The sequence below is a fragment of the Choloepus didactylus genome, chromosome 10, assembly GCF_015220235.1.
Source record: "Choloepus didactylus isolate mChoDid1 chromosome 10, mChoDid1.pri, whole genome shotgun sequence".
Lineage (NCBI taxonomy): Eukaryota > Metazoa > Chordata > Mammalia > Pilosa > Megalonychidae > Choloepus > Choloepus didactylus.
This window is the reverse complement of record NC_051316.1, coordinates 36,657,057-36,668,236: the sequence shown is the minus strand read 5'-3', so window position 1 is coordinate 36,668,236 and position 11,180 is coordinate 36,657,057.

Sequence of the window (11,180 nt, the reverse complement as noted above, 5' to 3'; positions counted from 1 at the left end):
AAAGTGTCACTACTAAAGACAGGAGGTTCTATACAGACATCGAACATCCTCACATACTCAGCCATGTATCCCAAAGCTCCCCATTAGTGCTCAGTGACTCAGCTGGACGGGATTTCTATCTTCAGCCAAGAGTTCTTTCAAAATGAGAAAGAGCCAATATTCTCTGCGTTGGTAACTCAGCTACTGATGCTGAACCTGGATCACCAGTCCATTTACCTGTTGACTTCATGGTGAGTCCTAGAAGAGCCCCCACATCCCACTGTCCCTGCATTTCACCCCTGAGTGGGGAAAGAAAGTCCTTGGTCTTTATTCCTGCCAGCAGACTTAAGTTAGGGACAATCTCAAGAGGTTAAAATAATGTAGCATCTCTTTTCTACCAGAGCCTTCCTAGTCGCTATGCAAATCTGTCCACTCCATGCCCAAAAGTCCCCCTTCCAATAAAAAGGTAATAGATGCCCACTTGCATTTTATCTAACAAGAAGTACATCCACAACACAAAGGGGCCTGGTTATCTCCACTACTATATATAGAGGCAGCTGGCAAAAATAAAGTTCTGCCTCACTGGACAAGTTTAGAAAGTTGGCATTCTCTTTGACATTGATCCACTAAATCTTTTTTAATAAGGAGCACACTGATTGGTTGTCTCCATCTTATAAATTGGCAGGTGGTGACAAGTCAGTTACTGAGCAAATCAATTGCTGATCTAGAAATCGATCTGCATGTCTTTGGTTCTCCATGGTCATTGCTTTTCCACTTTCATATTCAAAGCAGAAGGTGACATTTCTCAATTCCATAGGTGGCCTAAATTCACATTAAAATTTGTCCATCACTTGTTAGTGGAGGTGAGGCAATTAGTGCTAAGGGAATGTGTGTGTGGGGCGGGGGGAGGACAGGGTTAGAGCTTCCATAATCTTCATTAACTTCTTAAAATTAAAATGACAGATATGCTTCAATATGGCAAAGGACTTCTCAGTCTTAGGTCAAGTGTGAATAAGAAGGCCTTCAGACCACTTTGTTATTTGTAATGATCCTGTCTTGGCTGCTTGACATCCCCTTCTCCCAATGGCTCTCCATTAAAATAGAAACAAATGCCTTATTGGGCATACAAAGCTCCATGTGATCTTGACTCTCAGATGTTTCTATGATCTAAACTTCTGCTTTCTCCCTAGCACACATCAGCCTTTTGAAAATCTCCGTATTTACCAACTTTTCCCCTGATGGGGCTTTAGCATTCACCTGAAATTCATCTGTCAATGATCTCTGCCATGACTTGCTCTTTCTTGGCATTCAGGCCTCTGCTTAATTGTTGCCTCCTCCTAGAAGGCTTCCGTGTCCTTCCATCTGAAATAGTTTCACCACTCCAGTCAGTCCTATTCCGCCTATGCTGCTTTATTTCTTTTCCCAGCTAGCACGGCCACTTTCATATAGTATACTGTTACTGGTTTATTTGTGTCTCGCCGCCTGCCCACCTCCCATTCCCAGGTTAGAATGTAAGCCCCAAATGGGAAGGGAAGAGAATTTATCCTGTTTACTGTGTCAATCTGGGTCCAATCGAGAGAAATCACAGAGAACACTGAACAAGGAAAGCTCAAGATTTATTAACCATAACAGGGAATTAGAATAAGGTTGGATTAGGGCTACTAAGAAGTAAACGAACTTTAAAGAAAACAGAAGTAGCAGATATAAGGAGCAGCCCCTATCCCCAGGGCTGAAATAGAACACTCAAGGAAGAACACCCTCTCCCCTTCTGAAGTTCCCCCTGCCCCTGCCAGGGCTGAGATCCAGAACTTGCTGGAGAGGGTACTGCTGTGGCTTCCTGATCAGCAGAGTAGTCATTATGGTGCTGTGCTGTGCAGGTGGACCCTGCTGGAAGTCTGCCTTCTGGAACTTGCCAGAAACCTGCACCCAAAACTTGCTGGAAATCCATCCTCTGGGGTGCTGGGGAGAGCTGTTCAGGCACACATATAATCTGAGGCACTCTGCTACAAAACCACCCAATGGAGGTCCCAGGGGAAACTGCTGATTGCTGGGTGCTGCCAACTGCCCTCCTGCGCTGTAGGAAGTTGCTGGGCAAGAGCTCCAGAACCAGGAAGTAAAATCCTTTCCTCCTGCAAGGTTCTCCAGAGCCCTCTACTGACAAAGCTTCAGTGACAGCTCGCAAAGAAAAATATTTCAAAGGCTTCAAAGGCCCAGATCCTTTTTCAAAGAGCAGGCAAGGAGGTTGAGTTAGGAGTTGAGAGACAATCAATAATAGACACATTAACTGTCCGGCGCTGCCCCGCTCGGTCCCCGGTTCCCGGCCGGCGAGGGGAAACAGGGAAGGAGAGAGAGAGATGCAGACTGCGCGAACTAACCTGGTCATGAATCACGACTCGAACCACACGGCAGTTGTGAAAGCAAGCCCTTTACTACAGCTAGATGAACATTCTGTGTTACTGGTTCCCACACGGGGCACGGCGCCTCGTGGGAGAGCAGCCTCGATGTGGCCGTCAGGCACGGCTCCTTGTGGGCTGTCTCACCCTACCCCGTCCGGGTAAGACCTTTTATACACAATTAACAACCAATAAGCTTCTAGGCTAGTATCGCGTATACAGGATTTCGATTGGTAGGAGCGGGTGGCGGATACATGCGTCACTATGCGGAAACAGGATGCAGGCGCCATCTTGGCTCACTCGATGGGCGGGGGTAACTCTAGAGCAGGCTGCAGCGCATACGCTAGGCCCGATTCGGGAGGCGGCTTTCCACATCTCCCCCTTTCTTATTTATTTTTGACCCAGTGTCTCCAGTGATGAGCGTGCTCCCGTGAACCCAAATGGTTCACAACCTCTTTGGTGCTTTGGGGAGTCTGGACTAGGCCTCAGCCATCCAGCGGCGGAGCCTCTAGCACCAACCAGAATGCTCACGTCATATGGAGACCGGAGAGTCCGTAAGCTGGAAGCAACGTGACTCTCCCTGCAGTGCTTTGCCTGGCAACTGGGGAACAACGACGGGGGCAGGAACAGCAGTAACCAGAGTCGGGGGTGTCACTAGGTGTCTCTGTGCAATGGCTAGGGTCCAGTCTGGCCACAACTAGGACTCTGCCCTAGAGACCCACCTGAGACAAAATTATGACTACTGGTGTCGCCTTTTACACCCGAGAAACAGCCATGCGATTCGCTACAAATTTTGCTCCAAAGCGCCCCACCTGAGGCGACCAGGAAGGGGTATGGTTAATAAATCGGTCACTATCGGGGGTAACAGAGGTGGGAGTCATAGCCATCATAGTGGTAACACGCAATTGCTGCTGCGCTTGAAACAGGCGTTCTAGCAAACATTTAACAACGACTAATCCCACCAATAATCCCACTGCAATGAGGATCCAATTAGTTAAATTGGGCCAAGAGAACCAGGAAGAAACACTGTGCAATAGTTTCTGTAGAACCTCGCCTAACCCGGAGAGATCGACTTTAACGGGTTTTAACTTGATCCCCCCAATTGTGTCTAAACTAGATTCCACCTGTTGGGAGAGATTAACAAATTCAGGAAAATATGACCTTTTCAGCCAATCAGAGACTCTGGAAATGCTTCCGGTCACGTTGGCCCTGACAAGAGTGACACAGAGTTTAACCGTAAGCCACCGGGTGTCACATGTTTGCTGAAGCACTCTCCAGAGTCCATCTATTTCCAGTCCAAGTTCATCTATCTCCGCTTGGAGTTTCTGAATGGCCTGGAAATTTAAGTTCAGCATCTGATTGTGGCGGCGTAGCACGTCTCGGGTAAGGTTGACCAAGCCATTTACCGTTTCCATCGTTATGGCGAGCTGCCGATCTGTCCATGCTTGTAGCACAGCCTGCCCGATCGTTGGGACAAACAAAGAGGAAGCTACACTGGCAGCATTCGATAGCCATTCTTTTATGCCTCTTGGACGCCTAGACTTAGAGAAGGGGATATTGTTAAGTGAAACAACTTGAGAAACAGGGCCAACCCAGTCGGTTGCCTTGACGGGGAGCCAGACATAACTTGGGCGATACACTAGGATAGCGGGGGCGGCGAGGCATCCGGGTCTTTGGAACGGTTGCAGACTGTAGGAGCAAGCCCTGGAAGGAAAAGGCACCTTTGAGTCTCCTTTTTACTCAAGATCCCTTCACAAGACTGGCGGCTCTTCCCTGTAACGTTAAGAAATTCAAGCAAGACTCCCTTACTTAACTCGCCATTACCAGTTTCACAAGTAGCATTCGCCGCAACTGTGGTGTTGACAACCTTGACAGAGAGGTTAGCAAAAGAGAGGATCAGTGTGTCATTGGTGAGGGGGAAGGACTCGTTGAAGCTTGTGGAGGAAATATAGTTCCACTAAAAAGAAAAAGGCAGATTAGAAGGATTGCTATAGGAGAGCAAAGAACAGAGTTACCGATCCTCTCTTTGGGCAACCGCGGGGTGGTCAGTCCTACTATTATCGTCTTGTCGGTCGTCGCCATCATCAGCAGGGTCGGAGGCTTGGTCTAATGGTTCAGGTTGTATATTCGTTGGCGTTTCTGACAGCTGTTCCTTGGCTTCTTCAGGTGATGTCACGGTTCTCACCAGTCTTTCCGGAACCCACACTGGTTGACGTCCTGGTTCCTGGGGAAAAACACAAACAGAGCCTCTGGCCCAGCTGAGCACCGGGTCAGGGCCTTTCCACTGCCCCGACAGGACATCCTTCCAACAGACTAGACCTCTATGCGGAGGACTCGGGGTGGTGTGTTGCAGGGCAGGTGTCATTCCTTGTGAATTTTCGTTTAAAAAATTATATGTGAGCAAGGCTACAGACAGTCGAGCTTTTGGGGACAGGCCGTGGCCTATACCCTCTTTCTGTTTTTTAAGCAAGTCTTTGAGAGATCTGTGCGCTCTTTCAATGATTCCTTGCCCCTGAGGGTTATAGGGGATGCCATGTTTTAATTGGACATCCATGTTGTCACAAAATTTTTGGAAGGATTTACTAGTGTAGGCAGGCCCGTTATCCGTCTTTAACGTCTTTGGCTTACCCCAAGCTGCCCATGCAGCAAGGCAGTGTGCAATGACGTGGGAGACTCTTTCTCCTGGTTCAGCAGAGGCAAATAAAACTTGGGAGCATGTGTCCACCGACACATGTAAGTACTTGATCTTACCATACTCTGAATGATGAGTGACATCCATCTGCCAAGTATCCCCTGGGGTGAGACCCCTAGGGTTGACCCCAACCGAGGGGACTGCTCTCTGCTCTGCACAATTGTTGCAGGCTCGGACAATATCTCGAGCAGCTGCACGTGGTATGCTGAACCGCTTAGCTAGGGTACCTGCATTGATGTGAAACTTGGCATGGAATTCTCGGGCTTGTTGATACGGTACCAGCATCGGAAAGATGTGCAGCTGTCGAGTGGCTACATCTGCGCTATGGTTCCCCTGGGCCATAGGGCCAGGCAAACCTGTGTGGGCTCTAATATGGGTTATGTAAAAAGGGTGTTGCCTGGTCCATATAACCTCCTGTAGTTTGGCAAAGAACGTCCTTACTGTAGAGGAATGTTTAACAATGCCCACCGTTTCTAAAATTTGTACAGAGTTCACAACATAAGCAGAATCCGAGACGACATTTAAGGGCTCGGAAAGGCTTTCCAGGACTGCAATGATAACCTGCAGTTCTACCCATTGAGGCTTTTGTGGTTGGAAGAGCACTGTTTTAGGAGTGTCCCCCTCCACACAATACGCCCCTGTTCCAGAGCTGGAGCCGTCCGTGTATACGGTGGGGGCGCCTGCTAGTGGCCTAGGAGAGGTTACTTTGGGAAAAATCACTGGGTGCCGGGTGACAAACTGCAAGAGAGGAGCCTTAGGGAACTGATTGTTAATGGGACCAAGAAATGTACACCGGAGAATGGCCCATTGATCTATGCATCCGGTGAGTATCTCAAGCTGCTGGGAAGAATAAGGCACCCTGAGATTTTTGGGCTGCTGACCGAAATGCTGCACAGCCCTTTTAATGCATTCTAGGGCCAAGTCTGCAACCGCTGTAGGATAGTGCTCTAGGACTTTTTTGGGGGAAACTCCAGGGTGGACCCAGAGCAGCGGCCCCCGCTGCCACAGTACCGCAGTGGGCTGTAATTCTGTCGGCAGCACGCAGGCTTCAAAAGGCTCATCAGGGTCTATTCTCTTCAATGCAGCGCCACTGAGCGCCTGTTCCACCTGGCATAGTGCTCGCCTTGCCTCTGGAGTGAAGCTTCGAGGTGAGTTTATATTAGAATCCCCCTTCAACAGGTCGAACAAAGGTGTTAGTTTGACATTGGGTATTTTTAGGTATGGACGGATCCAATTGATATCCCCCATGAGTTTTTGTAGATCATTGAGAGTGTGTATATTGTCTAGCCTGAGAGACACCTTTTGGGGGGAAACATGAGTGGGTGCGACTTTCGCCCCCAGGAAAGTGGTAATGTCAGTCATTTGGATTTTTTCAGGGGCAATCTCTAGGTTAGCTTCTCTAAGACTAAGGACTAAATGTGACAAAACTGTTTTAAGAAGATCTGTGTCTCTATGGGCTAAGAGAATGTCATCCATATAATGGATGATTTTCACTTGAGGGAACTGCTGCCGAGTGCTAGCTAGCTTCGCAGCGACATACAGCTGGCACATGGTAGGACTATTAGCCATGCCTTGGGGCAGGACTGTCCATTCAAAGCGTTGACAGGGCTCCTCTTGATTACTAGAGGGCACAGTAAAGGCAAACTTAGGGGTGTCTTCAGGGTGGAGCGGAATAGAAAAGAAGCAATCTTTCAGATCTATGATGAAAATCGACCAGTGCTCCGGTAATGCCGAGAGGAGGGGCAGTCCCATCTGAACGGGCCCTAAAGGCTCCATGCAATCGTTAATAGCTCTTAGATCATGTAGCAGTCTCCATTTACCAGATTTCTTTTTATTACGAATATAGGGGTGTTCCACGGTGACGTGGAAGGGGCGATATGGCCCTTTTCTAGTTGTTCTGATACTAGGGCGTGCAACGCTGCAAGTTTTTCCTGTGGCAAGGGCCACTGAGGCACCCACACCGGAGCCTCGGTTTTCCATTTTAGTTTTATAGGTGTGGGTGGGAATCTCTCCTCAGTGGCCCCTATGAAAAACCCAAGCCTCGTCTGTCAGACTTGGGGGCAGCTTGTATAGGCTCCGCACGTCCGTGCAGTGAAGCTCCTAAACCCTTGCCGGGGGTATACCCCATTTCTTTTAGCAGTCGCTTAGAGGTTGGGGAGTAGCCGCTAATTAAAGTAACGTCCATTTGGGTCAGAATGTCTCTTCCCCACAAAGACACAGGCAGGGCTAATACATAAGGCTGGAAACTGCCTTGGTGTCCTTCTTCATCGGCCCAATGAAGGGCAGCTGCACTGAGCATGGGCGCTGAAATTTGGCCTATTCCTCTAATGGGCTCTTCCGCCCTGCTCGTTGGCCAGGTGGGGGGCCATTCTTGTTGTCTTATGATAGACCGATCGGCCCCTGTATCGAGCAGGCCCAAGAAAGATCTGCCTTGCACCTTAATGGTTAGCATAGGTCGAGACTCCAGGGACATATGGAGTCCCTCAAAAATCGCTCCACTGGATCCGAACCCTTTTTCCCCTCTCTGTCTGATTCTGCTTGGAAAGACTGCATGTAAGCTGGGTAAGAGCAGGAGCTGCGCCAGCTTATCACCTTCTGCAATGACTAAGGTGCCCCGCTGAGATTGAACCATAACTTGGGCACGGCCTGTGAAATCTGAATCTACAAGTCCTGGTATAACTGTTAATCCTTTCAGGGCCGTGGATGCTCTTCCCAATATGAGCCCTACAGTACCAGCCGGTAAGGGCCCCTTGAAGGAGGTCCCTACTAACTGGACACCCATGGAGGGGGTTAGTACGAGTCTGGAGGTGGCACAGAGGTCCAGTCCTGCTGAGCCGGGGGACGCACGAATTTGATCGGATCCTGTGTTGTCGAATGGCATGCAAGGGGGTCCGTCGAAAGGGCGGACCCCCTCTTCCCGTTTTTTGGAATCTGCTCGGGGCGGCCAGAGAGGCGTCTACCCTGCGCATCGAAAACCGATTTACAGTCTTCTGCGCGGTGGGGGCCTTTGTGGCAACGGCCACACGGCCTGGTTGCTGCACCTGGTTCGCCAAAACCGTTGAGTGGCAGGGGGCTGACGTCTATTGGGACAATCTCTCTTAAAGTGCCCTGATTGGCCACAGCCATAGCACCCGTTAGACTTTGCCCCTAAGGTTCTCGGGCTTTTTGTAGCCACCTGTAGGGAGCTGGCTAGCATGGCAGCTAGACCTGCATTAGTTAAAGGGCTGCCAGCATCTCTACAGAGCCTGACCCACTCTGTCAAATTTTTTGCTCTGTTTTGTGCCAGGATAACTTTGCACTCCTTGTTGCACTGCTCAAAAATCATTTGCTTAACCACAGTCTCTGCTACTCCTGGATCTGAGAAGATTCTCTCAGCTGCGGTTTGCATCCTGGCTACAAAATCCGCAAATGGTTCTGTGGGGCCTTGGTGTATATTGCTGAGTGAGGCCTGAGCCTCTCCCTCACCTGTTAGCTTTTTCCAGGCACCCACAAAACAGCGGAAGATCTGGGCATAGACCTCTTGTGGGAAACCCGTTTGGTTCTGGGCATGGGCGCCTCTCCCCAACAGCATGTCAGCATTCCACCCGCCACGTCTCCCCGCCGCATTCCTTGCGGCCTGCTCTTCAGCTAACTCCTCAAACCATGCTTTCCAATCTATGAATCGGCCTGACGGCAAGCAAGCACGGGCTAGCTGAAAAATATCTGCGGGTGTATGATTTAGAGCAGAGAGGTTCTCGATCATGTTCAAGGTATAAGGGGCACTGGGGCCATACTGATGGACGGCCTGCCTCAATTCCCTCAATAGTTTGTAATCATATGATTCGTGCCGATTGCCACCTTGGGGATTGATAATAACCGGGTACATTTCTGAGACTGGCTGCGGCTCAAGTGGCTGGTAGCCACCCAGCATGCCAAAAGGTCTAAATGTTGTGAAAGGGTTCCATCTCCAGAAATGTCTCCCACCACTACCTAATGGCAAAGGGTCCTGAGGGCCTGTATACTCGGGCGGGGGGTACGGCAAAGGTTGCCCCTCCCCTGACCGACCCATCGGGGTTTCCGGGTCTGGCAGCAAAGGATAATTACATTTACTGGACATGGCCACTAGAGGGAGCTCTCGGCAAGGTCCTTTGGTGGGACCGCCCAAGGCGTCAGTTGGGAGCTGGGGTGTCCCTGGGGGTGCAGCGGTAGACATTGGCGGGGCGGAAGGCCGCACGGGTGTGGCGGGAGGCTCCTCCCACTCAATTAGCGGGGATGCTTCCGCCTTCTCGTCAGTATCGCTATCTGACTCTGAGTCAGAGTCACTGGACTCCGGCGGTTTGCCCTTACAGGAGCCGTCCGCTGACGAAACTGACTGGGTTTCTTGGAGCGCGCACCGTGCTTCTTGCAAGACAGAGGACGGGCTTAGGCCGGTAGCCGATTCTAGTTCAAGGACCGCACGGACGGTCTCCCATATGGGTACTAGAATCGGGTCCATACACACGCCCGTCTGGCGCGCTCGGTCTATGTCGCGACCGAGCTTCATCCAAGAGGGTAGGCTAAGGCTGCCGGTGCAGGCAAACCAAGGGGCAAAAGTATCAACATCATCAAGAAAACGCTGAAGGGAGCTTTTCCTGACCGAGATACCCCGTTGTTTCAAAAGGTTCTTTAAGGGAGCTAAGAGAGGTGAACTTCCGGACTGCCCCATGATTGCAGTCGGCACTATACTTCAGTCACTCGGAGAGCTCTTCCGAGTCCCCCGGGGTCACCTGAAAACCCACGGGCCCTAACTATCATGTAATAAGACGCACTCACCTTCTCGCGTTGATCAGGCGCGGGAAGTCCGCCGTAAGCTCGACGCGCAGCGCTGCTCTCCTCACAGAGGGACCGTCGAGAGCGAGGCAGGAGGAGGAGCTTCCCCGTACGGGCCACCACTTGTCCGGCGCTGCCCCGCTCGGTCCCCGGTTCTCGGCCGGCGAGGGGAAACAGGGAAGGAGAGAGAGAGATGCAGACTGCGCGAACTAACCTGGTCATGAATCACGACTCGAACCACACGGCAGTTGTGAAAGCAAGCCCTTTACTACAGCTAGATGAACATTCTGTGTTACTGGTTCCCACACGGGGCACGGCGCCTCGTGGGAGAGCAGCCTCGATGTGGCCGTCAGGCACGGCTCCTTGTGGGCTGTCTCACCCTACCCCGTCCGGGTAAGACCTTTTATACACAATTAACAACCAATAAGCTTCTAGGCTAGTATCGCGTATACAGGATTTCGATTGGTAGGAGCGGGTGGCGGATACATGCGTCACTATGCGGAAACAGGATGCAGGCGCCATCTTGGCTCACTCGATGGGCGGGGGTAACTCTAGAGCAGGCTGCAGCGCATACGCTAGGCCCGATTCGGGAGGCGGCTTTCCACAATTAACCGCTAAAATTCCCATTTTCTGGCACCTCTTAGGTGCTCTAAAAATGTTTGGTTGAGGAATAAATTATTCATAACAGAAAACCTAAGTGAAAACAGTGTGCTTGCTTTGCATATGTCACTTTAAGTTTGGACTCCCAGGCCTAGATTCCAACATGATTGCTACTGGCAAAAAATTCTGATGCCCCACTGTGTGGTAGGGACAAGACAAGCCCCTAAGTGACTTCACAGCTTGGCTCAACAGTTTGTGACAAGCTCAATGAGAGAAGAGCAGGCAGAGAGCAGAGGAGGAGACAAAAGCAGCTATAAAGCCCCACTTGCTATCTGTGTTTAGACCAGAGCTGGGCCACCGGCTGCTTCACTTGTCATCTTTCTGAGCTATCGCTGAGAGTATATAGAACTGTCACATGGCCAAAATGTAAAACATGTCCAAGTGCTGTATTTTAAAACTGTACTTAATAAGAAATAAAGAAATATCCTGATTTCTCCAGCCATGCTTCTGTCGACACAAACTGCCAAGAGAGAAGAAAGGTCTCTCCTACAAGCTATTTGATATTTCCTAACAAAGCAAAGTTTCTCCTTTGTCCACTGACCCTCTCAGTAGCTCCCCAGTTTCTATAATTAGAATTCTCACTTCCTGTCCTGGGAAATAACAGCACAGAATTTCAATAAATATGGCCTGGATGATGCAGAAGCTTTCTATGTTGACTTTATAGGGTG